Source organism: Dinoponera quadriceps, unplaced genomic scaffold (assembly GCF_001313825.1).
Source record: "Dinoponera quadriceps isolate SergipeBrazil2010 unplaced genomic scaffold, ASM131382v1 scaffold1573, whole genome shotgun sequence".
In the NCBI taxonomy this organism is placed as follows: Eukaryota; Metazoa; Arthropoda; class Insecta; order Hymenoptera; family Formicidae; genus Dinoponera; species Dinoponera quadriceps.
The window spans coordinates 460,440-472,753 of record NW_014556062.1 but is presented as its reverse complement, the minus strand read 5'-3'; the positions used below and the strand labels follow the sequence as shown (position 1 = coordinate 472,753).

General features: G+C 43.6%; 1 protein-coding gene across 1 annotated transcript in view; it reads left to right on the top strand.

The window, feature by feature from the left end:
- The first annotated feature begins 1,207 nt into the window (after nucleotides 1-1,207).
- LOC106746588 (guanylate cyclase 32E) overlaps nucleotides 1,208-12,314 on the top strand; it is a 29,106-nt gene continuing 17,999 nt past the window's right edge. The window contains exon 1 of the mRNA XM_014623330.1: nucleotides 1,208-1,756. The gene's annotated coding sequence lies outside the window, so the exon portion shown is untranslated. The remainder of the gene's footprint in view (nucleotides 1,757-12,314) is intronic.

Below are 12,314 nucleotides of genomic sequence, written 5' to 3'. Positions count from 1 at the left end.
CATACGTCAGATTCGAATATCTCTGCGCCGCGTGATGAGCGTTCCTCGCGAGCACAGCAGGATCCGTCGTTCGTTCTTCTTATTCGGCAACTTATATTCGAACTTTCAATTTTGCCAAGGGCAAGAGCCCTACGTGGGCTCCATAGGTCATCGCGCGCGACGAGTTTCTCCCGACGGCAGCTCTGCTGACGGTGGTCTTTGTCCAAGCGGATCTCCCCAGGTTCGCTTATTACGTCTATGCGCGGATCGACCGGCGTTTTGTATGCGTTCGTGGTTTTCTATCGCCGGCTCTCCGCCGCGAAATATGAAGGGGGTGCCGTTCGCTCGAGAGCGCGCGGCGCTGTTACCGTCCGTAACTCCGCAAAGGGTGGCTTTCGCAGGATTGGCTTCTTACGCGTGGGGNGGGGGGGGGGGGAGGCAACGACGATTTCCCCGTTCTCTGATCTCGTTGCCCACCGTATACTCTCTCGGTCGTGACGGAGTTTCTTCTTACATCGCCGCGGTTCGGTTTTGTTATTAAGCGGCGGGCTATCAGCCACAGCTGTCTTCCCGCAGAAACAGATCCGTCGGCGAAGCTGTACGCGTACACGCGACCCCTCTCTTCCGAGATCACCCCTTTTCTCCGGAGGTGAACGTCCGCCGTCCGAGGCTCGCGAGATGCAAATCCGCGCGTCGCGCATTCCCTTCGGGTACCGCGCGTTTGTGTAATTTTCAATTTTCACCTCGGATTTCCCCCGTCTGGAAAGAAAGAAAGAAAGAAGAAGAAGAAGAAGAAGAATAAAAAAAGAGAGAAGAAAGGAATTACGGCCCGACGTGCCGGCGCGAAATACTCTCACGTCGCGGCGGCGCGGCGCAGAAGAAAGTTACTCGCCAGGACCCATCCTGTTCGCTATTTCATTCCGTTCACGAGAGCGCGCGGCGGGCTCTTTTGCCGCAAAAAGAGCGCCATACCTTACGGGTTAAAACGGAACAATGTTCCCGCGGGGCTCCCTTCCTAGACCGCCTGTCCATGGATCGCGCTCATGCGCCTTGGGAGCGATTTCGGAGCGTCGGAGGAGCCGCGGGAGTGTGAATGGGACGACGACCACGGTCACGACGACGGCGACGACGACGGCGACGACGACCGGCGACGTACGAGGCGCGAGGGAAAGAGGACCGACAGAACGGATTCAGTCTGGCCGCGCGCGCCTCCGATCACTGTCGACGACCGTTGTTCTCGCGTTCGTTGCTGCGCGACGCACGATCGAGCTCGCCAATTTTTTTTTTTCTTTTCCCGCACATCGCCCCCGGCTTCGCCGGCGTTTTTCCGGAACTGGCCGCCTGCGTACGACGCGTGCGGCTCGCCTTTCGAGGAATTTTCGCGTCGGGCCATTTTTCCCGCTTTCTCCCGTTCCTTTCCTTCCTCTTCGGTCGCGCGTATTGAATTTGGAAGAGGAGCGATTAGACGAAGACACACGCACGAGAGAGAGAGAGGATTCGGCGATCGTAAAATCGCGAAACCACATTAGTCGAAAATAGCCTGACAGAATTTTCTCGCCTCCCGTGTGCGGAATCTCTCAGCGGCCGCTTCGACCACCTGCTCGCGCGCGCGCGCAGTCTTTAAGAATACGAAAGCAAATGAGCCGGAGAGCGTCCTCCGGAGATGAGGTGTGAGTAAAAACGAAGTGAGAACTCATCGCCGACGATTCTACGGGAATTTCCCCGCGCTCCTTGCTGCCCAAGAGTCTGATTGCGAACGGATACGACGGAAAGTGAGGTGAGTGACGTACAAGTCATCGTATGAATGCATAATTACCGTTGTCTACTAACATATTTCTATTAAAAACTGAAATAACATTTTTCATCGGAAATTGAAGAAACTCGGTCTCGGAGCTTCGAACAAATTTCTTTTTTGACCGCGTACACGGAAAAGAATTAGCTTCTACAGCTGAAAGCTAGCTGTCTATACAGGGTGATTCCTAAATAAGTACATTTTAAGGGGATATTCATGTATCATAAAAAGAAAACACTTTAGGACATATGTCCTTTTTTTCGTAAAATAAGCCAAGGAATATCTCTTAAAATTTTGTTTTACTCACTTAAGAATCATTCTGTATAATGCAACTAAAATTTAGTTACTAGACTTAGTTTTTAATTGTGGGAATTAATTATTTTGTTTCTGTGTACAACTTCATCCGTTGTGAATTTTTATACTTATAATCATGTTAAGTGATGTTATCTGTGTAAAATTGAATAGCCTTATACAACCTCTAATTTCCCGTTAAGCCGTTTATCCGTGGACAAAAAGATCCTATCGAACTATCCGGTTCTAAGCGAAGCAGAGACACACGCCCATTCGCATTAGTAGTCCACCTCCGCTGGAATGCCAGGGATACATTTTACAGAGCCGCCTAGAACGTTAAAATAGTCCGAAGGCGCAAAAACTAAAGAGCTCTCGCGAAATGTCATAGTCGCGGCTCGGCGACGCGTGAGAACGTGAAATAGACGAATGTGCCGTGCTACTTGCGCGACGGGCACATTCGGTCCAGCGCGAACGATGTCAGTCAAAAGAAAAAAAAATAAAGAAGGAGAAGGAAAATGGAGGAAGAAAGAGAGGAAAGAAATAGATGAAAAAAAAAGAAGTAATCGAAGATTGCAGGCGACATCGAGCCGAGCCACCAGAATAAACGGTGCAAGATACTCGGGATCCTCGGGAGTTGTGAATGACTCTTGACAGAAGTGTTACCACGTGCCAACGAAAACCCGAGCCAATAAATCCACGATGGGGCTCTCGCGCGCAGATCGTGATAGTAAACTCACGACACTCGCGAAACGGGATGAGAAGAAGAGAGAAAAAGAAAGATCGAGAATTTGTGGGAATTTTGTACACGTGTCAAAACATTGAAATACATAAAGTTGGAATTTTACTAAAAATTTCGAAGAAAAATACGCGTCTCGACAATAACCTTCGCTCTATTTGAACTACCACCCCATCTGAGATTTGAACGAAAATTGGTTATCGTCTTGTTTGATGACAAGTCAGAAGCAAGGAAACTCATGTCCAGAATGACCGACTGAGAGCACATTTGTAAAATATTCCGGAAACTTTCATTTTGCTCCGACAATTAATAAATAAAATTAACATAATATGTAACTTTTCTTTTCAGCCTATCTTTTCTCATTCTGATTTTGTCACGTTAATTTTATGGTTATTTATTGATTGTCAGAACAGAAAGCAAGGAATATTTTACAAATATGCTCGGTCGACCAGAAGTATCATTTTATGGGCTTTTAATTCAATTTAAAAAAGTACCTTTTAATTCAACATATTCCGCAAGAATTTTGGACATACGTTTTCCATGTGCTGACGTCATTAATCAAGATGGATGTGGCGAGGAAACGAGAGTCTTAAATAGATCGCGACCACTGAACCACCGAGCCGTTTCCGACAGTCTCGCGATCTCCGTGGCAGATAGGTGAGGCAGAGTAAATAGACGAACTACACCTCGTGGTTTATCCCCTTTCCCGACCCTGAGAGTATTATATTCAAATTCGGGGTTCATCTGCGAACGTGCCGAATCTATATCGACGGGTTAATATATTCGTGTCGGCAACCGCGAGGGATGCGATGAATTCTCATGAAGAGCACGTCGACGGAAGATTACGGAGGCCCGCCGCCGGCGAGGAATCCAGATTGGGTGAAAACCGCGCGAGCGTTTAACTCGTTTAAAAGGAAGCTAGAGGAGCGGGCGGGCGAGAGAGCGACGCGTAATATGATCCAATTATTGAGAAGGTTGCAACGTGACGAAGTATTCACGGCTCGTCCGACGAATTACTGTACAAGTACGCGAGAATCGGGTACGACCGTTAAACACCTTCCGTATGTTAATCGTCGTAATGCAAATTCCGCGTTCGACACAATGCGGTCGTTCCTCTCGGTGTCGAATTTAATTTCGAGCTCCGGCTCGAGCGTCGAGGGTCTTAGCGCTGAAACTTTGTCGATATTCTTAATTAGCGCGCGCATACACTGAAAGAAGGGTCTGGTAACAAGTGCCAAAGTTTGGTTAATATATACCGACCACATGTTTGATTATTGCCACCAAATAATCTAGCTTTGTATATCGTGTACGCAGTACTGTAACTCCGAATACCGCAAATTTAATGTACGGAACTGAATTATTCGGTTTCAGTAATCGAACATTTGGTCGGTATATATTAACTGAATTTAAGTACTTATTACCAAATCCTTTTGTCAGTACATCGAATAACGGAAATCATTATTATCACATCCAATTACCGTAGTTTTCGCGTCTTTGATTAATTTCGCATGTCGCATCGCGTCGCCGGATTTCACCCCGATGATTTTGCTTCCTGCAATAAAACTCCGCCAGAACGGCGCGATGGAACGCGCCGTGACGGGTGCAATTCCCATTTTCAAGTTTTCCTCCTCACTCTCTGCGAGAGATTTCATAATAATAATAATAATAGCATCTTTATTGGATACGAAGGCTTTCATAACATTAATAAATCGTACATAGAGAAAAGATTTCTTAATAAAATTTCCTTAATTGAAGTAAATTTGTCTTTTAGAATAGTGCAAACAAACGATTCAACAAACAGAATTGTTTGATTTTTCAAACAATAAATATCTTTGTGTCAAATAACATATTTCTTTTGTATTTTCATCCAAATATTACAATGGCTTTCACAAGTAACACATTATTTGAAAGGAGTAATATTATATTAGAAAACTATTAAAGAACTTCTTTTTGTTTCAGTAAAATAATATTTAATATATAACGAAATAAATTTTCTTTTTTTACTGAAAATAAAATATTCTTTTTTCCAATGAAGCGACATTTTCATTCAAACAAAATTTCATTCAAACAAAACAATAATATTTAATATTTTAAAAAATGTTGTTTTATATTAAACAAATCCAAACAAACACGCATATTAAATCAAAGGAAATCTTATTTCTGCCTATAATGAGCGTCACGACTAATTCGTTACGACTAATTTGGACCTAAAAGGCGAGAAAGCAACACGAGCTGGTATTAATGCTCTATCCGGGTGAATAATCACGATAATTATAAAGTTAACCAAAGGGAATGATATTATATGACGTATCGCGGAATAATCGCGCGTTAGGTGCACGTGTGTCGATTCCGAGTTTAAACGTGTATCCCGGCCGGCGCGTCTCGACACGCAGGTATCGCTTTACTCACGCTCGATATCGCGGATGAACGCTAATAAACTGCCGATATACACGCAGCCTCTATTTCACGCTTGGTTACAATGGCATTACCATTTACAGACAATAACTGTCGCATTACCGGTTATGTATATCAAGCCCCGCGTGCGCTACCTTGCATATGCGGTAACCGTTGCGACGTAAATAGATAAGATACACACATACTTCCTACCGCAACAAGTCACTCGCGCGCTTGCACGTGCACTTCCGACCGCAAACGATTCGGTTACGTGTTCGCAACGTGATTGCGAGATCAACGTAAGTTATCCTCTCTCTCTCTCTCTCTACTCTCTACTTGGTGCGATTCAACGCTGGAGAGCTTTGTTCGTGTTACAGCGCCTGTATTAATGTACACGCACGACCACGTGAATCGTCGCGAGACTAATTAAAGAATCGACCGGCGAAGTAGAAATTGGAGGATACCATCAGGATAGCCTGGGGACCGTGGCGGCGCGTTGTTGACGCAACGCGCGTCGAGGCGTGCCTAAAATTCTCTATGTAACACTCCACGTGACACAGATTCGAGATCACCTTTCTCGAAAGCCAATAGTCATGAGCCGCGGTGAGTCACGTTCGCTGCCATCGGGATTTCTCGATCGCTCGTTTCCTACAGCAATTAACTCCGCATGATAACCGCGCGTGAATGTCCTAGAAACCGATTATCCGCTCTTTCGTCGGACCGGCACGTTTTTGTCGTTATGATTCGCTGGAAATGTCGCGAAAGCGACTCCGTCATCAGCTCCCGATAGCTGATTCGTAGTATCTCGTTAGCGATTTTTATTTCGCGAGAAAACGCAATTTCCCGCAAACCGGGATCGCGTTTAGCGTTTGTTCGACTTGGTTTATTTAATATGAATAGCTTAATTTAATATCAAGTATCATTTTGTCTGAAATGTGGAAGTGTTATTGCAACATAAGGTTCGGATAAAAACGTGTTATTCGACGTAAAGATATTTATTGTTTGAAAAAACCGAACAATCCTGTTTGTTGAATCAAACGTCCACTTTTTGCTCCATCCCAGAAGACAAATTCGCTGTCAATTAAAGAAATTTGATCGAATTCAAAGGGATCTTTTTCTCCGTGGAGATAAGCCTGATCGATAGACGGGTAAAAATTTCCTCGCGGTGACGCACTTTCCGCCGATCGGAGAAACGCGCGACGACGCGCGCGGCGTTTCGCGAAATACAATTTCTCCGGTATGCCGCGATACTTTTGCGTTCTCTCCCATAAAACGCGACGCGAACGGAAGGACGACGACGGAGAACGGGAGCGTCAGGTCTGCAGTCCGCTCGATGAGATTTATCAGATTCCATTCGATGCACAACGCGATAGAGCCTAGCTCACGCCGCGAACAGGGTCACGCGCACGCGCTATTTTCTTCTCGTCTGATTTTTCCTCTTTTTCTCTCATTNCCCCCCCCCCCCTCCTCTATCCGGTATTTTCCCGAGGCCCCATAAATTTTCGTCGCGCAAGCGCGCGCATCGCATGCCGATGTATGTGCACTTTAAATGCAAATCGGCATCATGATTCGCAATGTCTATATATAACGCGGCGCATAATTTACATTCCTCCGCGATTTCCCCCGCAATGCGCAAATCCTCCTTCTCTGAATGGATACTGAATTACGATTGCTCGCGTTTTTCTNTTTTTCTCTCGTTTTTCTCCCCCCCCCCCTCCCCCTTCAAATCTCTTCTCTTTCTACGGGGATCTTTTAAAGTATGCGTTTTGCGTCACCGCTGCAGCCGCAGCTGTAATCGTTTTGCCGAAGCGGCATTATCATTCGTCCCGGTAGGTAATTATTCGTATTCGTTAATAATCGCGCGCGCGGTTGCATTATTGCGAGACGCTTCTCGCCATCCGGCGCCCCCGTTTTTCCTCTTGTCACATTCTCGATGCCCGTGGCGCGTTTCCTTTTGAAAAAGCTCTAAATATAGCATAGTCAACACTGTGTGTGCAGCAACGCGTTCCACATATGTAATAGAGCGGGTGCGTGAGTGAGTACGTGGCCGTGTCGTCGTGCTGTACCGTGCTGTGTGCCGAGACTGCCCATGGCGAATTGCAAAGCGCCCGAAGAATACCCGAGGCGTTCGTACCTCGAGGGAAATAGTAATAAAAACGCGCCGCATTACTTTCTCCGGCGACCTTTATATACCGCCGGTGGCCCGATTGCAAATCTCCGAGACGTCTTTTCTGGCGGTTTTCGCCAATTAACGGCAAAATGCGAAGTAAAAAGCGGAGCGGGGAAGGCCGCGGCGATAAAGAGGGATATTCATTCGCGACCGAGATATTCTTAACAAAGCGTCGACGGAGGGCTATCGTATAGTTTTCAATAAACGACGACGTGATACTTCGCGCGAAATGCTCGGGCGGAAGATTGAAATATGCACAAGACCGTATTCTCCCCTGAGGGGACTTGTGTTCCGGCAAATCCAAATTTCTTCGACGCGGAAAGGGTACTTGTCCGAATCGCATTTCATTCCCGGCGCGTACTTTCGACAAGTGTTTCGCCTAGGAAGGAGGTTTATTTACAATTCCACGACGTAACGATAATGAGAAAGTGAATCAGGCCAAATAGAAGTGATTTGAATATCGCGCTTGTTGCGCATGCACCTATCCGGCGAATCGGTCGTTCTTGACGCCCTATTAGAAATTATTTTAACACACGTTTAAAATTTTGCACTCGTAGAAGTATATATATATATATATATATATATATGTTTAAATATTTATATACCATTTTTTATTATATATGCATCTCTATTAGTTCAACTGACGTATAAATAAAGCATTAATAAAAAAAAATAAAAGGCAAATATCTCCGTGTTTGTAATATTGTGTATGTATTCGTCTTAATTTCGCTCAAAATTAACATTTATTGCTTAAATAATTAAATAAAGTTATAGGAAAGTCCTTTTTCAGTAAGATGTCATTCAACAATTACGTCACACCACGAAGTTTATTCTATGTGTCGGCAGGAGGAATAATACCAAATATCACATAATATTAGAAGAAGGCAAATACTTTGTAACGAAGGCAAAGGGAAAGGCAAAAAAGTATTCAAATTTAGCATGACATAATTGTTGAATACCCCCTTTAAATAATAAATATATTAAGGGGTCCATTAATATCGCTAAAAATGGAAATCCGGTTATCCGACTAACTACCTTAATCCAAGTGAAATTATGAGTATCATGTTTTCTACGTCGATAAATGTCCGATCGTGTCGTCATCGTTCTTTGAGAGCTCTGTCGGCGAGCGCACAAAAAACGCAACATTCTCCCCCTCTCCCCCCTCTCCAACTCACGCACACACACGCGTTCACGTGCACACCTAACTTTCATGCCTCACTATTGGCGAAAAAAAATCGCTTTCCATCGTACGAGATATCCCGCTATGTTCTCGATGAGAGATCGTAATCTCCGCGCTTTGTCTTCCATCCTCCGGACACAACCAGACACTTTCGGCCGCTTGACCGCTCGTTTGCGCCCTAATGAGCGGTTCATTAACCGCGTATAGCGCGACCTTAAATTGTGAGCATAGCGTGCGGATCAGCGCGGATCCGCGAAGATTAACTCCGCTCGGTCGACGCCGCCGCTTTGCCGAATCGGCGCGAGACGAATGGGACCGACAATTGTTCGGCGGCGCAATAAATACGCTTTTGCAGTCGCTTAATATTATCTCGTTTACGGCCTCGATCCCGATATGCCTTTCACGATTTCTTTCGCCAGATGATGTAAAAAAAAAGGGGAAAGAGCGAGGGAGAGAGCAAGAGAGGGTGATATATAGAGGTAGATGATCGCGCTTAATTGTCGTTACGGAAAAGATGCATGGCTGGCCATTCGACGCGGTTGTCCCAATGTTCATTGTAAGTTCTAAAGATTCACTTAAGAGCGGCTTACGCTCCGCTTGATAAATACAAGTTCTCGATCGCGTAATAAAGCCGCTTATTGATCGCACTCAGCGGAGAGTAACGTAATTACTTTCGAATGATGAAACGGTAATATTAATAACGAATTAGTTATGTCGCGGAGTAACCTCGATCTTTACTCTGTACCCGATTCTCCTAATTTTTTATTCATAAATAAAAATTTAATCGCACGAATTTTTCGTATCGCGATTGCCTCTACGCGATATGTAACACGGTTTCCACAAGAGCGACTATTCGTTTCTCTCTCAACTTAGAAAGATGCGTAGAAGTGTTGAAATATGTTCATATGTATATGTATGTATTTCGAGTATTATTATAAGTTATGGACTTTGAATCGCTGTATCTTCAAAGAGAAACAGTCAATAATTCTGAAATTTATGTATAATGTCTGCATATTAGTCTTTAATATCATTAATAGTTTTTCGTCGGAATTTTATTTTTAGTTTAGAAGATATTAAAAATAGAAATTGAAAATAGCACGCTAATATTAAATAACACGTGTAAAGTCAACTTTAGTTACAAAATACCTCAGTTGTCGAATGGCCAATTTTTTTTCTAATTGCACGAGTAATGAGTTAGGTAATATTTCAATGTATAATATACATAGCGCAAGTTTTATTGAATTCTTATCAAACTCGTTTCACTTTATGACCTCCTTTAAAGTGGAATAACTTTTGAGACCATCTAACAATTACGTCACACCACGAGGGGGTTGGAGAAATCTATTAGCTTGCGTAACGGTCTGTGATGGCAGGAAGGTAAGTAAAGGCCGTAGAACGTCACATTAAGTGGCATAACCTGTAAATATGGATGTACGTTGTTATCCATTTGGTTTGCATTCGTGACACATTTGGCGAGAATTCATAAGTTTTGACACGATTTTATGTTAATAATCAAAATGTTAAATTTTTAATATTTATTCTTTTAAAACCAACTTTTACTAATCAATATTATAAAATAAAGCAATTAATTCGATATTATATGAATAAAAATTATTTGTATTTTAGACAAAGATAATAACCTGCAGTCTAATAATTATTACCTGCAATATGGTTGTAAACTATTTCCTTATTCTATGTGTCGGCAGAAGGGGAGAAAGGGTAATTCCACGTATCACGTAATATTAGAAGAGGGCAAATACTTTGTGACGAAATTGTGACGAAGGAGTAAAAAATACTCGAATTTAGCGTGACATAATTGTTGAATAACCCCTTCGACCCAGGCTCTGAAGTGTCAAACTGTCAAACTTTTGGTGTCACTTTTCAATGCGATGTAGATCAGTTTGCAATGTTTTCATAATTTTTCATCACATCGAAATATGGATAATATATCATTAAAGTATGTCGACGATCTGCGAAGACGAACACACGTTCACACAATATTCCGCCGTGCTATTTTATTAGACGGGACATCGCGCGTGCACGCATACTTTCATTAATCTCTCAAACATCACGAGAATCCGCCGGCCGTCTTAACGAGCCATTTCCCCGATGTTCGTAGTTTGTCGGGCAGTTGCGCCAGAGGAAGAAAAGTCTGTAAATTTCCCAGCTGCCACGGGGAAAAGCCGCGGTCGTAAATCACGGAACGGCAAGTCCGAAACAACCGATCCGCGTAAAACGCGATCAATTGCACCCACAGGCCGTCTCCTTTCTCCCCTCTCTTTCTCTTTCTCTCTCGCTCTTCCCCTCTGCCGCACGACGTAATGCACAGCCGTCACTCCGAGCAAAAAACGCGGGCTGGATTAGTCAACCGTAATTAGCGTCACGAGTTTTGCGCGCCGACGAGCTCGCTGTCAAAACGTCGGCCCGGGGGAAGCCCGTACGCGATCGCTAACAACTCGTTGCGCGAGATCCGCGCGCTCCTCCGGTTTCGCAACAAAATGTAAATCGGAATAAAAATTCTCTCGCCGCGCGCGCAGTCACCCTCCGGGCAAGTTTCTCTGTTCTGTCGGCTTAACCCTCGAGCGTGCTCGTGACTTTTCGATGCGTAAACACGCGCTCGCTCTCTATTGTGAACGCTCGCGATTCGTCATTCTGCTACGTTCGCGGCTCGCGTTCAACCGAAATATATTCCAACTTCGTTAGATAAATGTTACCGGGCGGTCGTACATGCGGGAGAGCGACGCGCCTAGACTCGTGAATCGATTTCGACGTTCCCCGCCGAGCAGGTGTGCGCGTCCGCCGCTAATATTTCAGACCCGGACAATTCTTTTGCAGCGTTAGGCGTCGGTGAGGCTAACACCTAATGAAAATGTGAGAAAGGAAGCGAAGAGCGAGGCGTCTTGCGTTTTGCCCACAAGAACATTCTTACTTTGAGACAATCCGTATGCCCAACTTGTATATGTTGCGATGAGTTTATATAACGTTGAACCGATCAAACTTGCTTACGCCGAAGAAATTGTTTATATAGTTCTACTAAAAAAAATATAATATATAAAATATTCTCGTTATTCAAGAGTAATTTTCTTGAATCGAGGGTAAAGAATATTTGGATATACTTTTACTCTTAGAGAAAGCAGTTTGTATTATTATTAAATTGACTTTTTCATACAATTTCTTTATCTTATTTTAAAATTCAAGCAACAATGTCGCATAAGAGAATATATCGGCGTTGGAGTCCAGGTAGCTCAGTAGTAAAAGCAGACGCCCGGCAAGCGGAAGGTTCGAGTCCTGGTCCAACAACTCCGGCTTCCAGATATTCTCTCCGATTCTAATAACAGCCAGCTTTTATATTTAAGATCATCTTAAGTTCATCTTCAGATACTGTACGGGGGTTGTTTATTAGCTACGAAGCATCTGAGAATGAACTTACCCTATAACGATCTTAAGTATAAGACCTGATTTATATTATGAAGCGAAAACTTGTATTGCTGGAAGAAGACTAACGTATATTTGATTCAAATATAGAATTACTCAAAATAACAGATTCATCTTTTTAATATAATTTTTGTAAATGTTTCAAGAAGATTTATTATTTTCAAAATAACCATGTTGTGCTCTTTAGTGGACTATCGCAATATTTATAATATCGTTGGGACTCAAAATTACTAAATTCTTGTAAAAAAAAATTATATATTCTTGTTTGTATAAAAAATAACGATCTTATCGGTTAGAGTATATAAGTCTTGAGTTGACACTTGATTTTTTCCGTCTG